The 27902-nt window shown below is 48.4% G+C and overlaps 1 long non-coding RNA gene across 1 annotated transcript; it reads right to left on the bottom strand.

The window, feature by feature from the left end:
* Positions 1-221: 221 nt before the first annotated feature.
* On the bottom strand, positions 222-21353 carry LOC134159909 (uncharacterized). The gene is made up of 3 exons (XR_009963358.1): positions 21184-21353; positions 19548-19660; positions 222-824 (listed from the first exon to the last, which is right to left on the bottom strand). It is a non-coding gene; the product is annotated as an uncharacterized LOC134159909 (long non-coding RNA).
* Positions 21354-27902: the final 6549 nt, after the last annotated feature.

The raw sequence follows: 27902 nt of genomic DNA, 5'->3' as shown, positions 1-27902 counted from the left end.
ATTCCTTTAGCTGCCTTTTGTTTTCCTTACATACACCCCAGATGTTCTTCTTGCCTTCCTATTCATGTACCAAGCTATTTTTGCACATACCTTTCATGATTCTAGTCTCTTTCTTGAGACTAACACAACACTCTTCTATTTTATCTCCAGACAAAGAAAGGCTCCCCAACAAATCCCAGCCCCCTACAACTTGTTCATTGCAGATTTTTATGTCTTTCACTTGATTATTTCATCCATCTCAAACATTACTATTTTGTACCCTTAAATATCCCAAAGCGTGTGGGGGCGAGGGCTGTGCGACTATCACTTGGAAATGAAAGCCACAAGCTATATTGTGCTAATAGTCTATTACATTTTTCCTCATATTTACCTCATTCAGCAATTTTGGCCTTGATTTGACAATGAAAGTTAACGCTCTGATATATACATCCATACATCTATATGTATTTTCTGTTTTATTCCTTGATTAGAACTGTGGAAATTGTCAAAGATTTAAATTGAGTAAAGTGACTAACTGGGCTCTTTCTGCTGGCTGCAACATTAGCTTTAATTGTCTGCTAATAGCTCCCAGCATTTAGCTCAATCTTCCAATGCACAGACAAAAATGCCTTCCTAGGAGATTTTTGAGCGATAATGGGCTCCCTACTACCCATCCAGCAGTGCTGGTGGCAGCGGGATGCTCCTGAGTGTGCCGCGCTCGGAAGATGATGGAGATCAAAGGGTTTTGCCCTTGATGTTTGGTACCACTGACCTTGCCATTCTTGTTTCTCTGCTCTGCCATTGCCTTCTGCTGGCCCACGTTGTCTCCTGCACTTTGGTCTCTCCTGGATAAAAGCAAAGACAAGGTGTATCATCCTCCCGTTAACGTCAGCCCTCAGTTTGCACTCCCTGCTCAGTGTTAGTGTTGGTCTAAAGAGACGCGACACCTGAGTTGGAACCAGAAAGCACAGTTTTGCCATGATCTAACCATTTCACAGGGGCACATCCATTGCAGTTACGTTTCTGACGCACAGACTTTCCAAACCATTTCTTTCTATTTTCTCCTTTTGTTTCAAAGATGTCAAAGTACTTTGAGAAGACAAGAAATGGCTCATCACAACTCGCTGGGTTTGGTTTTGTTTCCTTTTAAGCTCTTGATTCTTAGAATCCCTTTAGTGTTGGAAACACCGAAGAATTTCAAATGTGAAGCCTTCTGGTAAGGCTCAATGAGAAAGGGGTCTGGCTTCATCAACACAAGATAGCTCAATAGGAGTGGAGTGAGCAGGTTGTCGTGGTTTAAACCCAGTCAGGTAATTCGTTCACTCACTTCCCCCCCTTTCTTGCCCTCCCCCTGCTCCCGGAGGGACGGAGAGGAGAATCGAAAAGAATGCAACTCCCACGGGTTGAGATAAGAACAGTTTAGTAACTAAGGTATAACACAAATCACTACTGCTACCACCAATGATAATAATGATAAAGGAAATAACAAGGGAAGAGAATACATCATCTCACCACCAGCCGACCGACAACTCGCCCCCCCAGCCCGACCAAGCTCTGACCGATACCTCCTCCAACCCTGCAGTCTCCCCGCCCTTCCGGCTAACCCCCAGTTACCTCCTGGGCATGACGTGCTGTGGTATGGAATACCTCTTTGGTCAGTTTGGGTCAGGTGTCCTGTCTCTGCTTCCTCCTGGCTCCCCCTCCTCCCTGGCAGAGCATGAGCCTCACAGAGTCCTTGGCCAAACCAAAATATCCTTGTTATCAGCTCTGTTCCCGATCTGAAAGTCAAAACACTGCACTGCACCAGCTACCAAGAAGGAGAAACATGACTGCTACTGCTGAACCCAGGACACAGGTTCAAAAGAACAGGCTCCGAATTCTCATTACTTTTGAAATGTAGTTTGAGCTATTTATTGTGTTTATAATAAGATGTCTATTATTTTAGGCTATTTTGATGGGCAGGAAAAAGATTAAGGAAGAAATATCAGAATGAATCTCAAATCTTAAATCCCAATTATTTCTAGAGAATTCATCCAGTGCTGGTGGAATGAGATTTATCGGCCAGGTTGGATGGCGCTTGGAGCAACCTGCTCTAGTGGAAGGTGATGGAACTGGATGAGCTTTAAGGTCCCTTCCAACCCAAAGCAGTCTGTGATTTATATGGTTCTCAACACTAAAACCGACAGCTCCGACACCTACATTCAAAACAGGCATTCACGTCGCTTGCTTTAGAAGTGAGGATTTAATTACCAAGATCTAGAGCATTCACATCTTCTCTGGATCCTGAATCTGCTGAACAGCTCTCTCTCTTCTTTAGGTTTTTACGTTGGGGGTAAACATTTAGGAGCAAGCCCCATCAAACCTGAAGCTTCACAGACCTCCCATGTTAGACTTGGAGTAGATCTGAAGCTGTGAAGAGCTTCCAGACTATTCCCTTTGGCCACATCTTTTTCAATGGCTTGTACCTGAGCTATGAACTGGAACCATGAACGAAGCTCTCTGTATGTAAAACAGAGCTGTAAAATAAACCTCAAAAGCCAAATAAAAACCCTTTTCATGTCCACAAAGAGCTGAGTAGTTCAGTAGTAAAGTACAGCTCCGCTCTTTGCTCAGATTAGAAGCGGGTAACCTCTATTTCTGTGTGTTTAACCTGAACTATAAAGTGTAGTGTGAACCATGCATCAGAGCACCCGAGTTAAACAAAGCCGGCTCCTCTCTCCTAGGCAGTTTACAACACATGGCCATCTGCATTGATGGCAATGTGGAAAACCAAAACGGCTAGGTTTGAACCCATAGTTAAGCCTCAGATGGTTCAGGTGGTGACTGCTGAGTAAAATCACATTTGAAATGCTGATAGCACAGCCAGCACGGGATAAAGAGGGGAGGAAAGCTCATTTTCTGACAGCAGTGCTTTCTCCAGGAGCCCTGCTGAGCTGGGAAAGAGCAGACACTTGCTACTGCAAGGGAAGGAAAGGGGCAGGAAGGGATCTCAGGAGGTCAGTGGGTCTTTCCTCTGCCTCAAGCCATAACATGCTGCCTAACCCACTCCTGACAGCTGCTTGCGTGACCTCCTGAAGCCTTTCAGCTCTGCACCTTGCCTGGGCAATCAGCTCCAGCACTTCACAATGCCAGCTTTAAAGAGAGTCTAATACCTAACCCGAATCCTTCCTGCTGCAATTTAAGCCCATTTCTTCTTCACTTGTTCACCAAAATCATGACGAATAAATTTTCCCCTTCTTCGCCTTTTTCATATTTGAAGATCGCTGCCTTGCCATGTTTTCAAGTTAAATAGTTGCTATGAACTCATTTTACCTTTACACTGTGTTTTGAGGGTTGCTGATAGTCCCTATTGTCCTCTGAATGCCTTCCCACTGATCCAGTTTTCTCCAAGTAATGCATTAAAAACCCCATGCACATGTGGCCTTACTGGTGGAAGGCTCACCCACGTGCCTTGTGGCTGATACAGTTACTTATGCTCCCTCATGCATCTGCTTCTTCCCCTGTGCCTGGCATTGCTGAATCATGTGTGGCTTCACATCAGCTACACATTCCCCATCCTTTCCTGCACAACATCTGCCAAGCCAGCTGTTCTCCATCCCACACTTCTGGATTACCTTTCCCAGGCGCAGGCTTGAGGCTTGTCCTGATTCAATCACATCCCAGCTTTTTTCAGCTCGATTCTCCAATTTGTTATATTTGCCTTGCACACAGCCCAGCATATCTGCATCTCTTCCCATCATTACATAGCTCACAGCCTCTGTAAGATTAATCTCTGCTCTTCCACCCATGTCACAGAATGGTTTGGGTTGGAAGGGACCTTAAAGCTCCTCCAGCTCCAACCCCTGCCACGGGCAGGGACCCCTTCCACTAGAGCAGCTTGCTCCAAGGCCCTGTGTCCAACCTGGCCTTGAACACTGCCAGGGATGGGGCAGCCACAGCTTCTCTGGGCACCCTGTGCCAGTGCCTCAGCACCCTCACAGGGAAGAGCTTCTGCCTTATCTCCAACCTGAACTTCCCCTGTTTCAGTTTGAACCCATCACCCCTTGTCCCATCCCTACAGTCTCTAATGAAGAGTCCCTCTCCAGCATCCTTGTAGCCCCCTTCAGACACTGGAAGCTGCTCTGAGGTCTCCACGCAGCTTCTCTTCTCCAGGCTGAACAGCCCCAATGTTCTCAGCCTGTCTCCACACAGGAGCTGCTCCAGCCCCTGAGCATCCTCGTGGCCTCCTCTGCACTTGCTCCAACAGCTCCATGCCCTTCTGCTGCCGAGGACACCAGAACTGCACACAGTGCTGCCAGAGGGGTCTCACCAGAGCAGAGCAGAGGGGCAGGATCAGGTCCTTTGACCTGCTGCTCACGCTCCTTTTGACGCAGCCCAGGATGTGGCTGGCTTTCATTACAGAACACATGAGAGGACAGCAGGCAGAGGACAGGTCCCACGGCAGTGAAATTCACCCTCCCTTTAGGTTCTGACATCTTTCTCTTTAGCTGCTGGGGCAAATGCTGGTGATTGGCACCTCTCTGCTTCTCTGAAGCACAGCACAGGAACATGTTGTGAGCAGCAAAGGGACTCTTTATCCAGTCCTGCTCACTAACGCAGAGCTTTGTTTCACACATCTAGTTTGTGAGATACCAAAATGCTGCTTTTTCTCCCCCTTCCATTTCCCAGTTAAATGCTCAGTAGATACAGAGGAAACCGCTCAGAAAACAAAACAAACACGAACCAGTGCAACGCAGCAAGCTAAAAATCCTTCTAAATGTCAGCCGCTTCCTTTTGTGCTCCAGTCTTTTGAGGACAGGTTAGGTAAATGTAACACAGTTCCTGAAAGGGAACTTGAAGCAGAGCTCTGCCAACGCTGAACCGGGGCTCTAAATGCTGTAATATCTTCTTGTCTTTTAAAGAGGAAGATTCAGTAGCATCAATATGGATCCAATAGGCAGCGTAACTAAATCTGCTGCTTCTGCAGGGAAAAAAGAAACCCCAAACAAAGGAGCCTTAAAGAATTCCCTGGTGTCTGCTCTGGTTTATTTCCATTGTGAGTTGTTGCCATTGAGAACTCCAAGAAGCAGAATGAAGAGTCCCATCCTCGAGCCAATTGCCCACAAGGACACCCTGCGAACAGCATCGCCGGTGAATAATGTCCCATCGAGGACAAAAGGACCGGTTCTCAGCTGAAATGATTCAACCTTACTTTAAAACCCAGCTCATAATTCACACCTCTGGAAGGGCCAACCTCATTTTCCTCCCACCACTTGGCAACAGACAAAGTATTTTGGGGTAAAACTTCTGTGTTTTTCCACTATAAAACCCATAGGCTGGGATGGATCAAACACGACTTTGAAATTTCCCTTAAAAGCAGTTGAGAAAGAAATGGAACAGAAAATACAAAAGAAAAGCTTAAAAGACAAAGCAATCTGCTCTTAATTTTTCCAACTTTTTGCTTCACTGGAAAAATTGAAACATTTTCAATTCAGGTTAACTCAAAAATGTATTGCCCCCCCCCCCGTTTGGCCACTGAACCAAAAACCACGCAGTCTCGGCGCTCTTCCAGGCACCTAGTTTTGTTCAATTGCTTTGGTTCATTGCCCCTATTTCCAGGAGACAGCTACAGCTTTCTAATTGCATCTGATGTGTTTGTGAAGATATCGAGCAGAAGACTCGCTCCTCTGGCTGATTATGGGTTATGGGAGAAAAGAATAATCACCGGTCCACGCTCGCTCTCATTTGTGGCTCCTCCTTCTGTCAGAAAATGCCATTTTATGATGAGTGAGATGTGGCTCGGGCACACGTTCACTTCAATCATTCTTTAGCTGAAAAATACCCCCACAGACTGGAACTGTTTTGATTTTCCATTTGAAGTGATTTTGGTATCAGCTCCCCCACCCCGTTAGTATTAAAATGATATTCGGTTGTAAAAAGCTCAACAGGAGAGGGATATTTCCGTTATTAAACCCCAAAGCTATTGCATCTCCTTGGAATTTTACTGAAAATATGGGGAAAAGAAAACCCCATCTCAGAACTGAATAAAATGAATGAGAAGATGGGAAGTCTCTCAAAAGTGGGCAAAATAATTCCTATGTGGGTTTAAAAATCCCTATTAGGAGAAATATCCCCTGAGTCCAATGTCACACCAAGGGACACCTTCCACTAGAGCAGCTTGCTCCAAGCCCCTATGTCCAACACTGCCAGGGATGGGGCAGCCACAGCTTCTCTGGGCATCCTGTGCCAGCACCTCAGCACCCTCCCAGGGAAGAGCTTCTGCCTAAGAGCTCATCTCAGTCTCCCCTCGGGCAGGTTAAAGCCATTCCCCTTGGGCTGTCCCTACATCCCTTGTCCAAAGCCCCTCTCCAGGGTTCCTGCAGCTCCTTTAGGCACTGGAGCTGCTCTAAGGTCTCTCCTTAAGGAGCCTTCTCTTCTCCAGGCTGAACAAGCCCAACTGGGGGATCTTCCTTGCCCTCCTGCTTAGACCTCTACCCCACCACCTCCTTCTGTACCCCATAACATGGCATGACCAAGCCACCCCAAACCTCCCAGCACCACCCTCCCCGCCGATCCCTGCTCTTTGCCCACAACATTGCATCACTTTCATGGATAATAAATCCCCCATTTCTCCCCCCACCTCCCAGGTCTCTGCTTATCTCTCTCGCCCGCAGTGCTTTGACAGCTTCTCTCCCCCCCCCAACACCTTTTGTCAAAACACCAGCTTTGATTTGAGCCAAGCAAAATCAAATTCGACATCTGATTGACGGCCGCCCCAAACAGATGCAGGCTTTGGCAGGCTGAGGTTACAGAGAATGAGCAAACAGAGACACCAGCGTGGTCAACCGTGCTGCTGACACGTCGAGAAGAACCAGCTGGAAGAGTGGCTTGGTGTGGGTATTTAGGGCTTCCCATTTGTACCCTCTGAGCAGCAGCCAAGTGACTTAAGTTTTACCCCGAAAGGCAGAAATGACTTAAGTGGCACGTTTCTAACTGTTCCAAACAGCTCCCTGCCCCTCAGCGCTGCTTCTGGTTGATCATAAAACTTGTCAAGTACTTGGAGAAAGCTGGAAAAAGAAAGATAGAGGAGAGCTGGTGCTTGTTCTCTGCTCGGCACCAGCTCCTGTTTTCCTCTTCTCATTAGGTGGGCTCGGTTTTCAAAGGGAGCTCAAGACACAAATAAGGATGCGCAAACCTTTGTGGGTGCAAATGAGGACTGTGTCCATGACGAAAAGAACAGAGGCATTGGGAAGCTCAGTTTAATCCTTCCTTCTTCAGAAAGGGAACTTACAGACAGAGAAAAACCATTACCCATTCCATCTTAATTACCAAGAGAAGCATTTCGGCTTTTGGTTCACAACACAGAAAGCCATTCAAACAATTCTCTGCAAATTACATGGTCAAACTGAACCCAAGCAACTTCTCAAACAGCAACCACCAGCTAAACCCAGGGAGAACAACTAATGTGTCACTGCCTGGTGACCAGTTTCAGATGGGCCTATCTGGGGAAAGAAGTGACATTTCTCATGCCCAAAATAGCACCGTTTAGTGATGTGCTAGGGTAAGACTTCATTCAATCAAAGCATAACCTTGTCAAAAGCTCTCACTTAAAGCCTCGCTATGTCAGGAAGTTGTGCTAATTAATTATAGCAGTGCAGCTTGATGGGTGCAAGGCCTGGTGTGTGTGTGCTGATCTGGCAGTGGATGCCTGGGGTAAACCTGGCTGGGATTTAGGTGGTTGTAGTGACTGCACCCACAGTGAGTTTTGGTCTGTAACGTTAACTGTGCAAATCAACTCCTGACTGATGGACTCACCCGCGGCTCCCAGGTGTTCTCAGGCATAAGGACGGGTTGGATGGAGATCTGAGCCAGCTGCTCTAGTGGAAGGTGTCCCTTCCCATGGCAGGGGGCTGGAACTGGATGAGCTTTAAGGTCCCTTCCAACCCAAACAAGGCTGCTGTTACCAGTGCTGCTGAGGGACAGGGCTAGGCATCACAGAGAAACTCCCTCCTTTCCCTGCCCCGGAGGCAGCCACCACCTCACACTCCAACCTGCAGCCTCACCAGCGTCCCCAATCCTTCATTGGGTCCCCAGACATTGTCCTGGTTCCAGGACAAAAAGAAGGCTTTGCAAGATGCACTTTCACAAGGCTTTTTCCTATCAGAAACACGTTCTTCATTGTGCAGTCAACACCTTCACAACACAGAGAAGGCCTCAGGGCTCCCCAGGTGCTGCAACAAGAAGGGCTATAGGGTTTCCCTAACAGCATCTGCAAAAGTGAGAGCTCGACAGCCCGGGAATCCCTATTCGTGCCAGTCTCGTGCTGACTTTTGGGAGCTCTGAGAGCCCCAGCAGGCTGTGCGCTCTCTTCTACAGTCAGGGTACAGATGGGGGCCCTTCTACACTAATCCAAGCCTAGAATCCTACTTGCTTGTCTATCCAAACCAGGACCTGCAAGCTGCAGGAGCAATCCTGACCCACCAGTTGTTAGATACGATCCCGTTCCTCTGCTCTATGGAAGTTCTAATTCCCAAGTGACAGGGAGCAGCCAGTGGGCACCTTGAGCTCACTGCAAGCTCCCGACGCTCCCTCTCACACGCGTTTCTGCTTTGAAATAATTCATCAGATCCCTTTCCCAAATCATTGTATGTGAATTGATTTCCCACCCCCAGACGCAGGGGGGGCTGGCTTCCTTGTTGTCACTGCGGGCTTCTTAACAAGTGCATGAAAGAAACTCAAGCTGTGCTGCTAAGTTTGAGACACGCAGGGCAAAGCAGTCCTCTGATTTCTGTGACTCTCACCCCACTCACTGCGAGTGCTATTTGCAGAGATGCTTTAAAGCCAGAAATCAATGTGCAGTTACTGTTTACCATGAAAATGAACATTTCAGCCTCTTCCACTAAAAGGGGAAGAAATTTTCTAGTCACCTGCCATTTAAACAGCATCTCACACGCAGTCACTAATTTAATGCAAATCTCATATGGCTTCCTTGTATTTGTCATTTCAAGGCATTTTTGTGCTTGTAGTTTTTATGCTAATGATCCTGCTCCATTGCTAACTAGGTCTTTATACCTATCATTTCACTGATACTAGTAATTACACAGTTATGTGTGTATTTATGGGTGCATGTTCAGTGCACTCAGCTCTCTGTCACCTCTTTTTCATTGCTGCCTGAGAGGAGTGAGCTCTTGCTGTCAGCCTGACAGTGGGGTTTTGTTTGCGCCGGCTTTCTGCAACTCTGAGTCAGATCAATACCGAAGCTGCAGCAAATGGTCCAGGTGACAGCAAACACAACTCGGGATTTGGGTAAAAACTGGAAAACCTGAGGATGGAAACTAAGGACAAAAAGTCTTGCTTTGCTCTGCAGTAGAAATGGCTCTTCTGTAGCTTGCTAGTACCAGACATGGACCTTATGTACCAGCACACAGCATCCAGGCTGTGTCCAGGGTAACAACACTGAATCAGAACCACAGACTGGTTTGGGTCGAAGGGACCTTAAAGCTCATCCAGTCCCAACCCCTTGTCATGGGCAGGGACACCTTCCACCAGAGCAGGTCCTGGACAGTCTGTGTTCAGTGCCTAGCACGGATTTCCCTGGTACTTACTGCCTTCCTGCACGCTTTTCCTATCCCTTGCTGAATGGATGGTGTGCATCCCTGGTAGCACAAGGTTTTAGGATTTGCTGGGATGAGGAGCAGGGAACTTCCTAATGCTTGCAGGCTTGCCAGAAAGATGCAAGGAGCCCACCCAGTTTTCTTATTCTCTTTGGTCCCTCCTCATCCCTCAGCCAACACATTCGGTTTGCTCAACATCAGCAGCAACTGCTCTGCTGCTCCTTCCTACATCATTTCAAAGCCCCGTGGTACCAGAGTGAATCCCAATCCCAGTTTACACTGATGCAAACGGAGGCCAACCCAACTGCTTCAGCAAAGCACTTCCAGCACGAGGGCTCTTGCTGTGACCCTCTGGATCCTCCTCCCATGGTCACACACAAGCACTAACAAACTGCGGCAGGAGGACTCTTTGCAAGGGAGCTGAGTAAACTCAGTGACAGCCCGCAATGAGACACGACACACCATCACTGCTGAGCACGTTGAGAAGAGATTTATGTGCAGCCCTGAAAAGACAGAGAGCCCCATTTTGTCCTCAGTGCTCTTGACAGAAGCATCACCTGCAAGTCACTCAGCTTCCAGTGAAAGCAGAGATGAGCAGCTGATGGCTTCAGCTCCCGACGGATCAGGCTGCTGAAGAGCAGCTGGGAATGAGGATGGCTGCCCTCCCCTTCTGCTTTGACAGAGATAAGGCTGAAACACACTTCAGATTAGGAGGCATTCAGGCTGCTGGAAGGTGACTGGAAATGCTGCACAGGATGGGAGTACAGAACACGGGCAGCAACATGGGGAGAAAATAATGGAGAAGAGCCTGCCAGGCAGAACAAGCAAGTTGGGAGAGGTCAGCCCCATATGCTGGCTTCTGCAAGGGCTATGCAGGGAAACCTCAGGGATCCTGGCAATTAAAACCCTGGCACACAAGAGCTGCTGTCTGCATTATGGAAACATTTCAGAACTTCAAGCAAAACCAGGCACTTTCTGTACTTGGCATCGCACAAACATGCGAGGAGAGAGACTCAACAAAGAGCTTAAACAGCCCAAACCTGGGAACCCTGAGGCACAGAGCAGCAGGTGATTTGCTGGGTGATTTTAGAGCAGTGCATCTCTCCCTACCCCTGCTTCTCAAGCCAATGCTTGTGCTGCTCTCTTTGCACCATCACCTTGCACACACACCAAGCCCTTGGAGGGCACACTGAGCAAGGTGCACTCATGGTGTCTCATTGCAAAACAAGGCAGAAGAGCTGCTGAGGCTCAGGACCGAGGATTTAGCTGCTCATCCAGGCCCAGCTGGCCCCAGGAACAAAAGCCTCTGGTCCTTCAGAGGAGATGGGTCTTGCCCAGGGCACAGCAGTGCAGTTCAGCTCATTCTTCTTTCACATCTTGCTCCCTGATCTGAAGTTCAGGCAGTTCTTGTGCTGCCAAAGCCACGAAGAGCCATTGAAGAGATATTCAAGCCCACCAGCGGGCTGGTGTGAGGGTGAGAGAGGGAGAGAGGCTTTGAATCTGAACTGGAAAGCAGCCAGAAACCAGCATTTGGGCTCATTTGCATGAAATGTAGATAAGTACCATCAGTCCCCTTGAATTCAGATGAGCACTTCAGCTGCTGAACGACAATTCAGAGGCTCCAGCAGCAGAACACCCCCAGAGACTGATGTTCTGTGACCCCACCTCAACTATTTCACCTTCCAGGTTGGTCTAGGCTATGCTGACCCCATCAGACAGTCACAGGACTGTCCCTGACACCTGATTTCCAGCCACACCAAAGGGGTACTGATCGCTACCAGTGTGCTCTGCCTGCAGACAGGAGCTAACGTGCCCTGTGGATCTGGTTGGCAGAGGTGTGCAGCAGAGAACCTCACCCCCAGGTGAGAAGAGGGTGTTGAAGAGGCAGAGCCATCCATCTGTACCTGCTATGGCCTTTGTGGCATCACTTCCAGAAGCACAGGCTGGGTCAGGGACAGACCAGTGTCTGTAAGTCACTATCGAAAGAGCAGAGCTAAACTGTGATTTCCCATAGAGCCAGCTTTTAAGTGGATTCTCTGATGTCTAATATAGGCTCAACCCCATAAACATTATCACTCGCCTCTTTCACACATAGCTTAGAACTGACCAACAGCTTCGTAAAGCTGTAATGGAGACACACACATGCAGAACATCCTGGCACAGACACTTTTCCTCTGGCAATCATGTTTATAAGCTTTTAAACAAAGATACACTTAGTTCCATTTGATGCTTTTAAAACGCATATACTGTACAATCTGAGCAATTTAATTACTAATGATCAAGAGGCATGTTGGGAAACAAACCCCAAACCCTAAATTCAACAGTTCAACAAATGAAGCTGTTCTGTACACATCCATAATTCCCTTAGCAAAAAGCTGGGTAATGCATCAATCAGCATCCTTTGCTCCTTTACTTGACAAGTAGAATTTGTTTTTAATATCTACCCTTTTCCAGCACTCCAGCAACTGTTCTTCACCAGATACTCTCCAAAAGTTCATGAGTGTTTAGCAACAAGAGGCATCACCACAGTGCTGGGCTATTACATCCATCTGGTAAAAGCAGAAAGAGGAAAGGTAGCAAGAAAGGAGGATAGAGTTTTGTGAGTGCCAAGAGACACAGATTATTAAGGCTCCATTGAATTATTCTATCCACCAAAAGGCTAAGAAAAAGAGTGGTTTTAGAATAGCTCCAAGTCTTTCTTTCTTACTACTTGAAGAGGAGACAAAGAAAGAAACAAAATACAAATGAAATTAGATCAAATTAGTTCCTGGACTGCTTAATATGGTATTTTACCCCCATTTAAAACATCCCTCAGGAGACCAGGCTGATCTAACAAGCCTAACGAACGGAGAGGTGAAGATTGAACTGCCTTGATGAAAGCCCAACTTGGCCGGGGTTGCATTAGCTTAGGAAACTTGTCCCAGCTTCTTAAAAGGAGCCTTTTAATCCGTTCTTGAAATGGAAAGGATCAGGCAGAAGATATTCATAAAGGGGACGAAAAGACACAGCTACGTGATGGGCACTGCTCTAATCACAGCGTCTAATTGCAAAGAGAAAGGCAGAACTGTGACTGCTTAACTAGTGACTTTAATGTGGAGACAGACACTTGAAGTGGGAATGAAGGACCTCTCTTCTGCACCCCCAGTGCTGTACTCTGCAGCGTCTGACAGCTTCCCCTGCACACTGCAGCATCCCAGGCATAGAGATGGGCTTTAGCTTGGATTTGGATAGTTTACGTGTTGCTGAGCTACTCTCCAGGCTTCTCTTCAAGGCTGAACTGAACTGTGCCCTCCGAGACCTTTCTAGACAACACGAAACAACTCATGTCTGAAAACATCCAAGCTTGCATGACTGTGAGCTATCATGAACTCAACTCGTGGGCTGCTGACACTGGTAGCTGGTTGTGGTGCTCCCTGGGCCTCCTTTAAACAGACCTGTAGGATTTGCTATTCCAGCAGCGAGGTAGAAGAGACAGACTGCCCTCCCTCCTTGCAGAAGAGGGGATTAACCCCCTCCTATTCCATAGTGAATGCTGCTGAGATGTATGAAACCTTCTGCAGCGACAACAGCTGCTGTGAAGAAACATTAAGTCCCCCAGGGTCTGCCCTGAGCCATGGAGACCTTGATGGACCTTCTTTACCCATCTCACCACATGAAGCCACCAACTCTTAGAGCTACTGCTCCCAGTTCCCAACCAAAGCCAACTTCACCCTGGTCTCAGCAGAGCCTACATAAAGAGACATTGAGCATTGTCGTGGTTTAAACCCAGTCAGGTAACTCGTTCACTCACTTCCCCCCTTCTTTCCCTCCCCCTACTCCAGGAGGGACGGAGAGGAGAATCGAAAAGAATGCAACTCCCACGGGTTGAGATAAGAACAGTTTAGTAACTAAGGTATAACACAAATCACTGCTGCTACCACCAGTGATAATAATGATAAAGGAAACAAAGAGAATACAACATCTCAGCACCAGCTGACCGATAACTCGCCCCCTCAGCCCGACCAAGCTCTGACCGATACCTCCTCCAACCCTGCAGTCTCCCAGCCCTTCCGGCTAACTCCCAGTTACATCCCGGGCATGACGTGCTGTGGTATGGAATACCTCTTTGGTCAGTTTGGGTCAGGTGTCCTGTCTCTGCTTCCTCCCGGCTTCCCCTCCTCCCTGGCAGAGCATGAGGCTCACAAAGTCCTTGGCCACACCAAAACATCGCTGTTATCAGCTCTGTTCCCGAGCTGAAAGTCAAAACACAGCGCTGCACCAGCTACCAAGAAGGAGAAAAATGACTGCTACTGCTGAACCCAGGACAAGCATGAACCACCCACCTGAACACAGCTTGGAGAGGAGCAGAAGGGAGGCCGTGTCCTTCACAGTCCTTTTTCAAGCCCTGGTAATTACAGCCCCAAATGGTCTCAGCTGTGATTGTCTGAGTACAAACTCATCCCTCCTACACCATCCCAGCTGTGGCTGCCTTGGGTTGAGATATGAATTGTATGAATGCTCCTAGGACCATGAGCACACGTGTTCTGGTTTACTGTCAGAGGATGCCTGGAATCCTATGGCTCAGACAAAGCCATACCATGAAAACCCAAGGTTTTTGAGGCTGCAGACTTTCCTGAGCTCCACTGAAGTGAAGTGTAAACCTGTGGATGCCAACAGTGAATTGTGACAGCCCTTCTTGTCCAGTAAATGCAGAATCCTTCATCAAATGGACAAGAGGGAGCTAATCTGAATTGCATGGGGCCAGATTCAGATAGTAACAACATGTAACAGTGATAACAGTAAGGATAGGGAAGAAAAGATAACCTGTGGAGAATGTACTGCCTCCATCCCTGAGCATCTGCAAGAATAGGTAGGAAAAATACCTGCCAGGAGCAACACAAATAGCATCGATCCTGCTGTGGATAGAGAGATGGAACAGATGACTTCCTAAAGGCATTTCCAGACTTATTCTCTCAGCATTTTACAGTTGAATATCAGTAAATAAATATTTGATGGCATATAGCAGCAAAGGGCTTGGGTTAGGGGGTAAATCCCTTGCATTTCTCAGAGCTTCTTGGCTAGAAATTCATTTGTTGCTTCATTTTGTGTCAGGAGTCCACAGTGTGAATCTCAAAACAATTCTGAGCCTGGGTAAGACTCGTTTATAATGGAGATGTCTTTGACTGGGCAATGGTTAAGGATGCTTTGATACATGGGTTAGTGGTGACCCTGGCAGTGCTGGGGAACGCTTGGACCTGACGAGCTTAAAGGTCTCTTCCAACCCAGTTGATTCAATGATCCCATGTTTCTCCCTTCCAGCTAACCAGTCCTCGCAGCTATTTAAAAGCTTGCTTCTATTTTGCCAATTCAGTTTTCAGAGTCATTTCAGGCCCAGCCCAAAGGGAAACTCACTTTGTCTTTAAGCAAAAATCCAGATCCCACCCCCAGCTGCTCTGATGTGCCTGTTTGGGAAGAAGCTCCAGGAACAATTGAAGCCGTAACACAGAGCTCTGAGCACAAGACACGAACCAGACGCCAGGCAAGAAATTATTACTTCTGTTTCTATTCCATTATGCTTTATGCTAAAAGACTTAAATGATCAATGCTGTGTTAATAAATTTCATTTGGCTCATTTAAGAGATGACTTAGTAGAGGAGTGAGTTTGGCCATGACCAGGAATGAATTAATAACTATGCAAGGAGCACATTCCCTTATAGAAATACTTTATACTGGCCTAATTCTTTATTCACTGATGCTCTGCAGGACTGCGCTGCTCCTTTACGAGTATAGGTGTAGCTTTGATTTGGAGACAGGCATAAAGTGTCCCTTCAAACACAGGCTGAATGAGGCTCTGCTACCAGACCCCACTGGAGAGCTGAACCTCAGAGCACGGAGCTTATATCCCAACTGGCCTCAGTCCTCCTGTTGTGTTTCCTCACTAATGCCACTAATTTCCCTGGGCTTTGCAGCATGTGGGCTTGAGATGAGAGCGAAAAATGAAGTTTGTCAGCTTTGTTCAGCTGGATCCTAGCTGCTGCTGGCATTTGCAGTGCAGATCCTTCAGCTGCTGGCCCCAAACCCCTCCTCCTCAAACCAAAATCATGGAATCCCAGCCTGCTTTGGGTTGGAAGGGAGTTTAAAGCTCCTCCAGCTCCAACCCCTGCCACGGGCAGGGACACCTTCCACTGGAGCAGCTTGCTCCAAGCCCCTGTGTCCAACCTGGCCTTGAACACTGCCAGGGATGGGGCAGCCACAGCTTCTCTGGGCACCCTGTGCCAGCACCTCAGCACCCTCACAGGGAAGAGCTTCTGCCTTATCTCCAACCTGAACTCCCCCTGTTTCAGTTTGAACCCATCACCCCTTGTCCTGTCCCTACAGTCCCTGAAGAAGAGCCCCTCTCCAGCACCCTTGTAGCCCCCTTCAGACACTGGAAGCTGCTCTGAGGTCTCCACGCAGCTTCTCTCCTCCAGGCTGAACAGCCCCAGTGCTCTCAGCCTGGCTCCACACAGGAGGTGCTCCAGCCCCTGCCCATCCTCGTGGCCTCCTCTGGCCTTGCTCCAGCAGCTCCATGTCCTCCTTACTGAGGACACCAGAACTGCACACAGCGCTGCAAGTGGGGGCTCACAAGAGCAGAATAGAGGGGCAGGATCCCCTCCTGTGACCTGCTCTCATGCTCCCTTTGACACAGCCCAGTATACGAGAGCTTTCTGGCCTGCAAACATCATCTGCAGACCCAGCAGCAAAGGCAGCTTGCTTGGGGCGGACACGCTGCATGCCCAAGTCTCAGTCCCAGTTATTCCAGTGTTGCCAGACAGCTTGTGCATGTCAGAGGGAAAGTGCTCTTGGCTGGGGATGGGGTCACGCTGACCTCCCATGGAGCTCGCTGCTGCCAGCATCTTGCGCCAGCACTTCAGCAGCAGGAGTTTCTTTGAAAGGAGGTTTGTTCTGCAGGGCTGTTTGTTCTGCAGCAGGCACCGTGCCACGAGCAGCGAGGCAGCATGGGGGAGATGTGGCAAAGCAAGGCGAGATGCGAGCCCGAGCGAGGAGATCCTCTGCCTTGGGGTGCGCAGGACGGACCAGACAGCGCTCTCCCTCAGCCGGGCAGGAGCTTATGTTGGTACCAGCATCACTGGGCAGCGTGGGCAGGGAAGGAGGACACTTCTCCTCCATTAGTGTCTCCTGTGTCTGAGCTTTGCTTGGTGTTTTCTTCTCTCTTAGGGAGGTCTGCCCAGTGCTGAGCATCTCCAGGAGCAGAAATGCCACGGACATTCCTTACCCACTTGATATGCATCAGTTTTGCTTAGGGTTATAATGTTTCTTCTGGCACTTTAACAGCATTTTCCCTGCTGCAGCCCCAGCCTGTTGGTTCTCATGTTGTTGTCAGTGACTAATGAGGATAATTTCTCCCCGCTTGCCCTGTAACAGCCTCTTCCAGTTGCAAACAGCATTCCCGCCTCCGTACAGTCATCCAGGCTCCAGCCTGAGAGCCTGCCTCTCACAGGCCCACTTCTCAAAAGCCCTGCATCATTTCTGTGGCTCCCCTACCACCATGCGCTGCTGTAGGGTCAGGATATGCATCAAACCTCATGGAGGGCAGAGAGGATGGAGTTGGGCTCTGAGCAGCTCGGGTTCAGAAAGCCAAAGAGACCCCACGGCTGGAGAGGAGATAACTGGGGGTGATACAGGTAATGGGAAGGAATGTTGTTCAAACAGGGCAGCTGGACCTGCAAACACCGTGCGTGAAGCTCAGGCCATGCTCTTCACTGTGCTCTGCTATGCAGATGTCCTTGTAAAAGCCCTTTTGGCTGCTCTAGCCTCAAGTTGGGGCAACGCAGATAGGCTGCTATTACACAGGCAGGTGAGAAAGCAAGAACAGGGATAGAGACCACGTTCTTGCAGTGCTCAGAAATGCCCTTTCAGACTAACTGCAGGGGCCGTGCTCGAGTAGGGATTCCCACAGCAGTATCCCCTGCCAGCATTGCCATTTGCTGTTTGCTTTCCTGCAGCACAAATCTCTCCCACCAGCGGCTGAATTAGCACCTATATCTTGCCAGTCTGCTGACTTCCGTAGGTCCTAGAGGCGAACTGAGAGACCCCAGGAGAAAAAGTTGCTGAAAATGGGGGACTGAAGTTATTTCCACAGTGGAACTTGCACTCCTCAAGTATCAATCTGCACCTCCATCTAGTGGCTAGAGCTATATAAAGAGGGTACTGGCTGCCTACAGCAGAAGACACCACTCTCTCTGGTGACAGCAACTCCCACTGCTCACCCCAGAAGGTCCCATCTGCCTGTCCAACTGTTGGCCAACCGGACACAACCTGTGTTTGATCAAGTCCCATCCAACACTGGCTCCAGAGACAGCTGCAAACCTCGGGAAACTGAGGCACCCCAAACCTAGCAGGGCATGTCAGCCTTTGAAAGCATCCCTCTCCAAAGCCACTGAGATCCCAAGGTGCAGAAGCCACCTTGGCTCTGCTCTCCCTCCCTCGCTGCAGTGACCATGTTGGGTGGCTCTGTTTCTGGGCTTCTTCTGGAAGGGGAAAAGTTACCACTGGAGGAATCGGGAACTAGGCTCTCCCCATTGCCTGCCCCTGGACACATGCGCCCGCTCCTTGCCAGCCTTGGCTCCTGGGACACCAGCACTGCTAAGCAGTTTGGGATGCTGAGAGGAGAAAACGGTGCCAGACCTTCTAATATCCAGGCACAACCTGCCTGGAGGCCCTGTCTGAATATACATCATATGAGGTCGCTTGACTACAACAGAACTAGAACTGCCCCTAACTAACAACAGGGCTCCCTCTACCTTAGAACAGAGGGCTCAGACCTCCAGCAGAGATTTAGTGCCTTCAACAAACTATGGTTTTACAACTTGAAGCACGTGAGTCCTCACCCAAAAGTCCTTTTGGCCCCTCTCTCCCCTACTTGCAGAAACAAAACAGGAGGCAGGTTTCTGATTACGATGCACAAACAGTTCTATCCAAAACCCCACGCAATAAAACGTGCTGAGTAAAACCACTGCTAAAGCTCGTTGCGGTGCTTTATGGGGCTGCTCTGAGAGTGTGAAAACCTGTTTGCTGCATTGTATTAAATGATGAAAAATGCCAAACTCGCAAAGAAGCTGGGCAGCGCATGCGGCTCGACTGCCTCTAGTGAGAACATGACTGAGCCTCTGCGAGGTGGCAGCGAGGGAAGGGGAGATCTCTCAGTGCGCTGCTGCCACGCTGCGCTGCAGTGATTCCAGGGCAAAGTGACCCACAGTAACAGCAGAGCTTCCACCCAGCCCTGCTCCAGCCTCACAACTGACCTGGAGTAGGACAAGTACAAAGAGCACTGGAGCCACAGCACCAGCCCAGGTGCCTCAGACTCTAAATGATGTTTTTCTCTACCTTTTGGCAGCTTATGTCCACAAAATGCATGTGCAAGCTGAGCATCCATGGTGCCCTTTGTGGTGAAGCTGGAGGATGGGGTACCATGAGCTTCAAGAAGCCAGCCCAGTCCCAGAACAGACGTGGTCAGGGCTTGGCTACAGAAGCTTGTTCCAATACTGATCTGAAACTTATTTGCTGAGGGACAGTTCTCACCTGCTTCATCAAGGCAGGAGCAAGTAGCAGTGATGCCAGCTTTGGGGGAGCTGCAGGCACCCTGAGCTCTGCAGCACTGGCGTGCTGGCACTGATGCCCCCCTGCTGAAGTGGCACTTTGCCCTGCTCTCAAACCTGTGGTACCTACCTCTGACGAGGTGTAGGTGCTAATCAAACCCGAGATTACAGTGGGGCAGTGAGGAGTGCAGGAAATGGCATTTGATCATCAGAGAGCCCTCTGTGCCAGACAGAACACTTACTGAGCATCACTGCAAAGGAGCTGGCTTTTCACGTCTTACACTTATGGGAAATACAAAACTCCTATCACTTGAAAAGCACCTTCTCCTGTTAAAAGATATTGTGTATGGCTGTTATTAACTGGGCAGTGCTGCTTTCAGTTCAGATCTATACTCACCTTGGCCTTGGGTCACTCAGTTGAAACCTGAGCTCTATGGATTGGAGGGTGCAAGGGCATCCAGTTACTTTTCTCTTCTGCTCCTGGGCTGGGGCTTGCTTCCTCTTTGCTAGCTAGGAAAGAAAAGAAAATAAAGATTTTTCAGCCTGTGCACAAGGCAAACCCTGCCATGAAGTTTTGTAAGAAACAAGCAGTGCGTGGTCCTTTCAATGGCCCTCCAGGTAAGGCAGGAAGAGTGCAGGCATGAAGATATGAGAGAACTGGTCCCTAAGGCTTAAGGAGTCAGGTGGACTCCAACTGCAAGTACCCAGAGACCCACACACTGATGGGTTATAACAGGAGGGAGGTTACTGAAGCTGTGGCTGCCCCATCCCTGGCAGTGTTCAAGGCCAGGTTGCACACAGGGGCTTGGAGCAAGCTGCTCTAGTGGAAGGGGTCCCTGCCCGTGGCAGGGGTTGGAACTGGATGAGCTTTAAGGTCTCTTCCAACCCAAACCACTCTGGGCTCCCATGATTCTCTATATGCAATAATCTCTGCTTCCTGAAATTTCCAGTGCGGTTGTTGAGGCAAAGAAGTCAGTTCTTGTCCGTGCTCCAGCGAATCAGAGATGCTGCATAAATTATCACTTACCTCAGTGCTTAATGCCATGTTGGAGCTAAGCACATATTAAAAACTAGACAGGTGCTAAATGCAGCTTTCATGTTCGCACTGATACGATGATCGTCCTTCTCCTCTGATCTCTTCCCTCTCCTATGTCGAGTGAGGAAAGAAGACTTGCTGAAGTGCCTCAGTCACTACTGTCGTTGTTGAAAATCCCCCCTTTGCCTTCCAGGTTAGAGAATAACAGAACCACAGAACAGCTGGGGTTGGAAGGGACCTCTGGAGATCATCCAGTACAACCCCCTGCCAAAGCAGGGCCACCCAAAGCAGGTTACCCAGGAACGTGCCCAGGCATGCCTGAAGACAAAGCGGATGCATTCTGACTAGCATCAATCACTTCTAATCCTGCATATCCTACATTTTCTACCAAGAAATGGATGCAAAACATGTGCAGCTTGGTATCTCGGATGGGAACAGTTGCTCTTTGCATGCAGAAGAGAGATGGGCTGAAAAATCAATGTGAATTCAGGTTTATGGGTTAGGCTTCTGCTTTTATCCAGCTGGATAAAAGAGGGGCTCTTCATCAGGGACTGGAACGATAGGACAAGGGGTGATGGGTTCAAACTGAAAGGGGGAAGTTCAGGATGTAAGATAGATATAAGAAGATCTAAGGAAGAAGTTCTTTACTGTGAGGGTGCTGAGGTGCTGGCACAGGGTGCCCAGAGAAGCTGTGGCTGCCCCATCCCTGGCAGTGTTCAAGGCCAGGTTGGACACAGGGGCTTGGAGCAAGCTGCGCTAGTGGAAGGGGTCCCTGCCCGTGGCAGGGGTTGGAGCTGGAGGAGCTTTAAGCTCCCTTTCAACCCAAACCAGGCTGTGGTTCTGTAATAAGGGAGCCCAGAGAACCCTTCCCCGAAGAGAAGCCACGAATTTAACACCAAATTAGATTCACCAAAAGACACAAAAAGCCCCACCCCAGATGGATTTCCAAAAGCCAGCTGGAGCAGCTGCTGTAGATAAGCCCTGTAAAGATTAACACCTTAGAGAATACTTCTTGGAGCTCAGTCCAACAGCCCAAGCTGTCAGGATCCAAGACAGTGGCCACAGTGACAAGGGGACTCTGCACATTGCAGAGGAGGAGTGAATCTGGCAATCATCTTAAAGCAACTGTAGATTCCTACTACTGCAGACCTGAGGGGCCAACACACAAGAGAAAATAAGCCCTGTGTTACTGGAAAATGAATGGAGAACAGTTTGGAGTATTGTAGGGGTTTCATGCAGTTCACTTTGTGTCCTAAGGCTTTTAGAGAAATGGATTATTCCGGGCATTTTGGGAATGGTAACACACCAGCCTATGGAGTCTCGCAGTAAAGGCTTAATTTGCCATTAAACGCTGTATTTGGCTTTACAAATTCCATAGAAAGGCTCTCACTCAATTCTATTGCTCTCCAGAGAACAACAATTTCATAAAGCACTTTTTGTTCACAGATTCCAGGGCATTTTTGTCTGAAAAGAGATGGGCTGGAGATGCTGGCCTGTGGTACCCAGAGGTGTACGGGCACAGGGTATGTGTGGTGGGGCCATGCCATGTGAAGGATCAACAGAGGAACACTGGCTTCCCGTAGACAAGAAGCCTTCAAGTGGCACAAGCCCAAGGCACAGCACGATGTTCTGATCCTGAAGCACCACTGACCCAGCAGACATTAACAGAGCAGAAAAGCAATGTGAAACTGGTATCATCCCATCTGGAGAACCCAAACTGGACAGATCCACCTGAAAGCTCTGCACTCTAAAAGCATTTTGGGGTAAAAAGGAATGAATCTGTGTCCCCTGCACAGAGCTGCCTTCCCTGGGGCTGGATGTGAAGCTGGCTGAAGCTGATGCGATGTCTCATTGGGTTCTATGCTTAGGGCAGCCTTTCAGAGGTAACCACTGGAGATGTGCAATATATGATTCATGTAGCAGTGGATTTTGCAGACTTCCAGAAATGAACTGGAATAAGATGATAACTTAGCAGTGAAAGTAAATGGGTATTTACAGCTCCTCAAATACAAGAGGGGATGATCCCTTCCTTCCACAACTTAGAATTAGGATTTTTTTCCCACATAGATAGCTGATTTACTAGCTGCAAGTTGTTTTCCCCATCAAAATTGATGAAAGCAAAGGGTCTGATGGGCACTTTAGGGCTTTGAAGAGAAAAAGCCTACAGTATCCACATTAATGCTGGCAACACAGAGTGCTTACAGTACCTGTCCCAACATTAACACTGTTCTTCTACAGCATCCTAACATCAGGGTTATTGGTTTGTTTTTTTCCAACTTTTTTGTGCAGAAGCATTTTTAAAATGGCGAAATTCCCTTAGGAAGAAGAGGCTGCTCTGGAATACCTAGGGAGCTGCTGATGACTGAAGCGAGATTAAGATGCTTTAGATGGCAGGAACGTGACTAACAAATGTGCCCATTTAGTTCGTATCCGTTCTGCTGTCCCCAACTTCCCAGCTATTCCAGTCTGCAGCTTTCTGTTTGGCAAAGAAACAAACTAAAGCTTTTTGGAGCAGAAAGGCAGACATTCCTCCTTGTCCTCCCCTGCTCGGAGGCAATGGTTGAAGTGAGCCTTTGATAAATAAGCTCAAGTGCTCAACCCCCAGCTGCAGCATTATGTGGGAGTCGCATACAAGGAGCTTTTAGGTCTTGCTGAGAAGGGCCCTGAATTGCTGTCCACTTACAATAGCAGCAACAATCTCACTTTTAAGCTTAGTTCATTGGTTTCTGACCACTGGTAAGATATTGACAATACTGTCAATATTTTATTTTTAGTTATCCTTTCAGGTGCATGTCAAGAGTAATTCCAGGAAAGCAGGGTTTAGAGTCGGGATGCTATTCTTCCACTTCAGATTGCTGAAAGTGCTTGAAAGTTTCTGCCAAAGGGAAAGAAACCCCATTTATTTTCCAGCCGTAACAGTGGCATGAGAAACCCAGCAGTAAGGAACTCCAAAACACAATGGACTTGGTTCACTCAGGCCTTCTCAAAAGGGTACTTAAGAGCATGAGTTTGTGGGTGGCTGAAAGCTTATAGAATAATCACAACATAAGGCACATCTTAACATCCCCAGCCTCTGCATCAAGAACAGAATACGCTGCCAATATCCCAAACACACCCAACCCCACTCACATCTCCCCTTGTCCCCAAAAGACCTTGGCCCGTGCACAGCTTCTAAGGATCCAGGCTGGATGGGGCTTGGAGCAAGCTGCTCCAGTGGAAGATGTCCCTGCCCATGGCAGGGGTTGGGACTGGATGAGCTTTAAGGTCTCTTCCAACCCAAACCACTCTGGGATTCTATGGTCCAATGCTGAGGAGCCTTGCTTTGAATTTGTACCCTTACTTCTGTCACAGCGCTTCCAGGCTTTTACTGCCCATTCCCCATCCCTAGAAGCGAAAGGCAAACACCAGCCACCGACATCTCCTGTCTAAAGAGCAGCGAGTACTTCGAGCAGATGAAAACACATTGCCTCCACATCACAAAGCCCATGAACCTTCTGAAGCCCAGGTGGGTGTTACAAAAGCCCAAGCCTATCTTTCCCTTCTGACTGGCACATTTCACGTTCCCCCCCTCCTTGCTCCCATTGCCCCTGCAGAGGCAAGGATGACAGGCTGCTCTCACAGCCAGAGTCACAAACGGAGTCGCATTAAGTAATTCCTCAGGTTTTCTCCAGCACAAAAGAAAAATCAAACTTATGTGTGAAATGGCCCCAACAAAATCTAATACAGGAGAAGCACAAATGAGGCATAGAGGGAGCAAAACCCAAACTATGGGGGGGTTTATTGCTATTTTGTCTTCCAGAGTGAAGAGAAAGAACAGTTCGGCTAGTGAGATGCTGGCAGCATCAGCAGGCAGGAAGAAACAGGGTCTTGGTACATTGCTCCTGACATTGCAAGACCAGATCTCGAGTTTCCTGCCAGAAACAGAGAACTTTTGGGTTTTATAAGAGCAGCGGGGGGCTGTCACATGGCAAACTTTCACATTCAATTGTGCAAACAGAGGGAGGCAGGGGGCCAGGACTTGTGTCTTTGCAGAACGTTTTTGGGGAGGTACCTGTGTATTTTCCACCCCTCATTTGCCCTGGACTCACAATGTTGATTTTTCCATCTCCCATCAGTTTTAGGGAGCTAATGGGCAGATGGAGGCAAGACAATAATGCCAGCTTTTGCTAGTGGACAATGAAATATTCTTCTCTTGAGCACAATCACAGCGTGAAAGGTAGAAGGAGAAAGGATGCAAACTTAGTGCTTCCATACACTCCATCAGTGACCAGCTGTACTGCCAGCAGGAGGTCACCCATGGCTCTGTTCCTGAATTACAAAAGCGTTGCATGCTTTTGTCATTTGCTTTTGTGCTGGAGCTGGTTTCCAGAGATATCCTGGAAACATAAACCTGAGTAAAAGGATCAGAGTGGCTGGAAATCACAGTCCTTGTTCCCTGCAAATGGGTCCTGTGGAGACAGCCCCATGCAGAGAGTGTGGGCCAGCTCGTCACACCGAGAGCACTGCTCCATCTCTGCACCAAGCACTTAAGAGCCTGGTTGCATTGGCCTTGAGGAGCTAAAGAGGAATGGGGTTTATTTTGCTTCACAGAATCACAGAGTCCCAGGTTGGAAGGGACCTCAAGGACCATCTGGTCCAACCTTCCTAGGCAAAGCATGAGCTAGACTGGATGGCCCAGCACCCTGCCCAGGTGGATCTTAACAGTGTCCAACACTGAGATTATTCCAATAGATGGCTGTTCTCATTGGGAAAAACTTTCCTCTTGTGTCCAGTCGGAATCTCCTCAGGGGTACCTTGTGCCCATCACCGCTCACCTTTTCCTCGTGACTCCTTGTAAAAAGAGAGTCTCCATCTTCTTTGCAGCCACCCTTTAAATCATAGAATCACAGAATAGTTTAGGTTGGAAAGGACCTTAAGATCATCCAGTTCCAACCCCCTGCCATTGGCAGGGACACCTCACACTAAACCATGGCACCCAAGTCTTCGTCCAACCTGGCCTTGAACACTGCCAGGGATGGAGCATTCACAACCTCCCTGGGCAACCCATTCCAGAGCCTCAGCACCCTCACAGGAAAGAATTTCCTCCTTATATCCAATCTACACTTCCCCTGGTTAAGTTTTAACCCGTTACCCCTTGTCGTGTCACTACAGTCCCTAATGAAGAGTCCCTCCCCAGCATCCCTATAGCCCCCTTCAGACACTGGAAGCTGCTCTGAGGTCTCCACTCAGCTTCTCTTCTCCAGGCTGAACAGCCCCAACTCTCTCACCCTGTCTTCATACAGGAGGTGCTCCAGCCCCTGAGCATCCTCGTGGCCTCCTCTGGACTTGTTCCAACAGTTCCATGCCCTTTTTATGTTGAGGACACCAGAACTGCACACAATGCTCCAGGTGAGGTCTCACAAGAGCAGAGTGAATGCGGTGATTTTTGGTAGCCTTCTGTCTCAATATAATGCTCATTTAATTCCTTAAAGCAAGCTTTTAGACTGCTGTGCTGGTGCACATCTGAAACAGTGCCCTGTTCTAAACACAGGTCCTCTGTGTGTGGAGGAGGAACAGTGCTTCATCATCTCATAATTCCTGCTTTTGTTACTGCAGAAAGAACTTCCTTCGCCTGATTTTGATGGCAATCAGGCTTTTATTTCAGTGGGCACCTCAAACACTGGGCAGTTGTGAGCACCAAAAGGAAGGGACAGGGCAGACAAAGGAGGGTTTGCTAACACTGAATGCTAGCTGGGAAGGGCTGTCAGGTAGACTGAACTGTAACATTTCCCCATGACATTTAGAGGGAAGAGGAGGAACCACCCAAACTGGAATTGCCTTCATTGTAGGAACAATACCGTGGTGATCTAAGAAAAGGAATGACCAGCCTCCAGCTGGCCTGTATCTAAAGATGCCAAAGCACCACACATATTGGCCAAGTTAGTCTCAGGGTCTCCTTTTGTAGTAATGATCAATCCTTTTACCAAGAATGAAACACACTCAAGTCCTAAACAGAGCTAGAAACACCCCCCAAACCTAACAAGCAGTAGTTAGACATGGACTTGGGGTAATGGCTGGACTTAATGATCCCTAAAGGTCTTTTCCAACCTGGTTGATGCTATGATTCTATGCTAAGAAAGATGTCATTTACCCAGCATATTTCCCTTTAACCAGCACAAAGCAAGCACACAACCACAATTCCAGTGCTGAAACATTCTGCAGTTTGCTTTGTACCAGAGATAGCAACACCACAAAGTACCCAGCCCGGGAGATTCTTACTGGAATGGAGCATCATCTACTTACACAAGTGTCCCTATGGAAAGCAGGGTGCATTTCTAAGGGCACAGATGTTTCTTTGTGTTTTGCTCCAGTATTTTCTTCTCTTGAAAGGCACTTACTGTGGGATGGTTAACAAGACGGACTAATTCATGTGGATCCTTGCAGCAGAGTAGGGCTGTCGCTGGTGGGGAGAGAGGTTTGATTATGTTCTTCCCTATTGTCAACACAGGCACTTTATAATAGATTTATGGCTAATAAAATCTTTTAGTAGTAGAGGGTCCTTGAGTTTCAATTTTGAACCTTTGGCCCTTGCTCAAATCACCAGCAGATGCAAGCATTAATAAAACCAAATAGCACGTGGATACTAAAGAGGCATATGGCTGGGTACTCAATAAAGGCAGTAAAACACAGGAGAGGGATCTTTACAATCTGCTTTGACCTAATGGAATCACTCTTTCAATAATAAAATTATTCTTTCCTGACACACGACAGAGCATCCCTCGGGGCAGTGAAGTGATTCCCAGAAAACTCAGGAGCTTGGGGTTGATGCCTCTCAATAGCACACTTCCAGTTGAGCATCTCCAGGTGAATTCACAAACGTGGAGCCATGAGGAGAAAACTGAACTACAGCCAAGGAAGCAAGGAGGTGCAAAATGAAGCCAGGGCTTTGTGGAAAGCATCCTTTAGGGAATGGTCTTCTTCCAGCCTGAGATACAGGCTCCAGCATACTCTGCCAGAGTGCATTAGGGATCTATCAAACCCCTTCTTTAATTCAAGCCAGAGATACTTCAATTGCACCCAGATTTTATATTCTGGGTACAGTTTAACCTCATTTTGGGTTCTCTGCTGATCTAGCCTTCTAAATTCAAGCCAGAGTTGCTTCAAACCATCAACTCTGGGTGCAGTTTAACCTCATTTTGGGTTCTCTGCTGATCTATCCTCATCTCCTGTGTTATCAATAAGCTGTGATACCATCGGGCAAAGTAATCAACCAGCTCCTTCACTGACCACCCTCAAATCAGCCACTTTCCCCTAGCAAGGCAGCAGCTCTGGGCACCAGTGCTTGACTCTCTGCAGAGATCAATCCCCTCATTTCCCATATCCAGCAGATCTGCCACTCACAGGGATTCACATTGGGAGCTGGATCCACAGCAGATTTTGCAAGGAAAACTCTGCACAGGCACTGGGCAGCTCAGGACCGGCCCAGCCACTGTTGAGAGCAGTGGGGACTGTATTGCCTCTGCTCACAAGCACACGTCTGTGAGAGCTTTGCTCTCTGTTTTTATTGACTGATTCCCCTTGGCCTGTCCCTACATCCCTTGTCCAAAGCCCCTCTCCAGGTTTCCTGCAGCCCCTTCAGGCACTGGAGCTGCTCTCAGGTCTCCCCTTCAGGAGCCTTCTCTTCTCCAGGCTGCCCCAGCCCAGCTCTCTCAGCCTGGCTCCAGAGCAGAGCTGCTC

The sequence above is a fragment of the Pezoporus occidentalis genome, unplaced genomic scaffold (assembly GCF_034315485.1).
Source record: "Pezoporus occidentalis ecotype Australia unplaced genomic scaffold, CSIRO_AGI_Poc_V1 ctg153, whole genome shotgun sequence".
Lineage (NCBI taxonomy): Eukaryota > Metazoa > Chordata > Aves > Psittaciformes > Psittacidae > Pezoporus > Pezoporus occidentalis.
The sequence above is the reverse complement of the archived record's forward strand: the minus strand, read 5'-3'. Positions and strand labels throughout refer to the sequence as shown.